Consider the following 3,329-nt stretch of genomic DNA (forward strand, 5'->3'; position numbering starts at 1 on the left):
CTTCATGACGTCGTATGACTTTGATGTCTGTGGATCAGTCCCGTCTCTAACAGATTCATATGGACTCCCTGACAAACACGAATGCCCAAAGTTACATCTGAGTCCTATAGACAAAGAGGGGTAACTCTTGTTGGACAAACTTGCCTGAACCGGTCTGTCCCTCGGTGCGGCGAGCTCCTCATACCGGTTATCACTGTGAGGAGCTTGACAGCTCTTCACTGACTTGGCTTTGTGAAATTGTGACAGTTGTTCTTGAAAACTATGTTGCCAAAGGGGCACCTGTCTATCGACATTCAACGGCACATTTTCAAATATGACTCACGTAAACTTCAGGTTTTACTTTAACTGCAATCGATACATAATTGATATCCATTTTATAATGACTTATTTCATCCCCACGTATTTATCAGACGAGGTGGCCGAGTGGTTAAGGCGATGGACTGCTAATCCATTGGGGTCTCCCCGCGTGGGTTCGAATCCCATCCTCGTCGAAACTTTTTGTTCTTTTGTTTACATCTTGTTTACTTTATATTACACTTCATATTACTAAATTTGCAAAATGCCCTGATTAATGCATTATCTTTTAACTATGTGATCTACATTTCTGTCCAAAATAATGCTTTAATACATGAATAATGTGTTAAACAGTTTGACAAACAAATTGATTGGTGGCAGTTTTTTATATAAATAGCTTCAACTCTTTGCACAAATATACATTAAAACATCTTTTCATCACCAACTTTTTGTTCAAGCCAGACAAGAGCAAATCCATAGGACAAAAAGCATATATCATACAACTAAAGTCCAGTTTTGTTTACCATTCTCATCAAGTTGTTTTAATAATTTATAACATTTATCAGGATAGTGACATGATTCCATTTTTAATTGTTTTCATCAATGTTTAAGTGCTCTAAGTTGGCTAGATACAAACAACGGTATATGACTGGTTGCACCCATAACAGCCTTACTTGAAAAAACTACTTTCCAACACTGACGAGTTAAATATATAGTGCATGAACTTTTTCCATAACATTAAAATATTTAATTCCCCAATACAGACAATATGACTGCTGTGTTCCAGGTACTGACCACATATTTATCTTGTGTTTAAAGATGTTGTTTTATGAACTTAAAACAAGGGTGTCAATAAATTATTAGTTTCATATTTTAAGGTTCATTGATCTGGAAAGCACCTGACACTCTCATGAAAGGTGAATTAAAACAATTTGTTAGTTTTAGTGTTAGTTTTCATTTGTCTTTGTCTTGTAATTTAACTTTTTTTCAGAAAGAACAAATATTATAGCACTTTCTGAGATTTGATTTATATTCAATACTTTGGGGTCAGCAGAGTCCACCGTGCGTGAGTATGTTTTATGGAAGATATCAGTGTGATGTCAACAAATACTACTCAAAAGAAGTTAAAGAAAACTCGATTCTTTCATATTGCTATAGTAAATCTGTTAAGCCATAATGGATTAACAATAGATATATGAAAGAATAGTTCCTTAACTTATTTTGAGTAGTATATCACTAATGTCATGCAATACAGCAAATAATAGAATCAATTTCACATCTTAATTAAAGAAACAATTTTACGAAAGGTCATTCTTTAGCAATTGTATTATTATACAACTTCATTGAGCTATCAAAACTGTAATACCTAGACGTAGGTGTGTAACGAATGATAGAGGCATACCTTGCATTTGTGCACTGGCTGGTGGTGGCAAAACATCAATAACAAGCTGGAATATCAATAGTTATGCATGTATAACAATCCATGGCAGCCTTCTCTGATAATGACAATGTGATTTAATGAAAAAGTATTGATAACCATTTACTTCATCGCTCATTGTTTGAAGCGACTTGCTGGTATCCACTCAGAATCTGTGTATGATAAATAATCAGAGTTACCCCCCTTGGCTTCCTGACAACTTTTCAAGTGTTCGACTAAACCTAGGAAGTGTTAGGATTATGAGGCTAAATTACACAAGGAAACATGCTAGATGGTAAAGGTTTCCATCATGCCTTTGCCATCATAATTATTTGTAATAGTTCTATAACTATCTACATGGTATTGCAATAGTGTTTTTAACTATTGGAATACTAATTAATTATCTTTTTAAATAATGTCCCCAATAATAGATGTGGTAATTCTTATGAGTTAACTAAAGCTAAATTATTTTATTGGTAATATCCCTTCTTATCCAAGGATTATATGTATTTATTACATATAAACAACACAGATTCAGTTATTACATGAACTGATATTCAAGAGAGCTTTTGGAGTGTCATGTTGTCCATTGTCTGACATGGCTCTTGAAACCACAGTATCTATTACTCACTGACATCCATTATTTTTTTAAATACAGCAACATGGAAGCCATATATGGACAATGTTATTTTTGCCACAGGGATTTCTGATGGAATTGGTCAGAAATAGTGCATGCTTGTCATAAGAGGAGACCAAGTAGATTGCGTGGTCTGGCTCCGTGACATAATTGATGGAGTATTTCTGACAGCTCCATTAAACATATCGTCATTCATGCACTCACTGCGTGGTTCTTGCCAACTACTCAACCACTTTCTCATGTCTGATCATAAACGTTCCTAGGCAGAAAGCATGTAGTATTAGGAATAATGTATAGTGAGTAAGTGAGTGAGTGAGTGAGTATGGTTTTACGCCGCTTTTAGCAATATTCCAGCAATATCACGGCAGAGGACACCAGAAATGGGCTTCACACATTATACCCATGTCGAGAATTGAACCCGGGTCTTCGGCGTGACGAGCGAACGCTTTAACCACTAGGCTACCCAACTGCCCCCGAATAATGTATACTAAATCTTGTATTTTGATATTTGACACAAATTACAGTAACCATTCTTGAACATGTAATTTCAGCCATCTATTCAGCCAGTTATGTTTGTTTGTTGTTGAACGCTGCACAATATTCCAGCTATATGACCGGGGTCTGTAAATAATCCAGTCTGGACCAGACAATCCAATGATTGACATCATGAGCATCGATCTATGCAATTGAGTCAGCCAGCTATGAATGCATCAATGTGCAAGATAACGTACATGTACCCGGTACGTGTGATGTCTGGTTATGTGTGAAATGCTGCAATTGTTTTCATCGCATAACATGGACAGTTTTCCATACTCCCTACTAGTCTACTGTAAACCATGTTCTACATGCGAAATACACTGTCGATAATTCTAATGTCACTTTGGTCTACATTCACAAATCTGCCAAGAATCAAGACACAGCTGACCAGAGATGGCGGTAAATGTTTTCAGCTGTTGTGCATGCATGTTGCATCTGTCCTGT

The 3,329-nt window shown here is 36.1% G+C and overlaps 1 non-coding gene across 1 annotated transcript; it reads left to right on the plus strand.

Moving 5' to 3' along the window:
- The first annotated feature begins 409 nt into the window (after nt 1–409).
- Nucleotides 410–491, plus strand: Trnas-gcu (transfer RNA serine (anticodon GCU)). The gene has a single exon. It is a non-coding gene; the product is annotated as a tRNA-Ser (tRNA).
- The last annotated feature ends 2,838 nt before the right edge of the window (nt 492–3,329 follow it).

This window comes from Haliotis cracherodii, unplaced genomic scaffold (genome assembly GCF_022045235.1).
Source record: "Haliotis cracherodii isolate W230 unplaced genomic scaffold, xgHalCrac1.p SCAF_1, whole genome shotgun sequence".
Lineage (NCBI taxonomy): Eukaryota > Metazoa > Mollusca > Gastropoda > Lepetellida > Haliotidae > Haliotis > Haliotis cracherodii.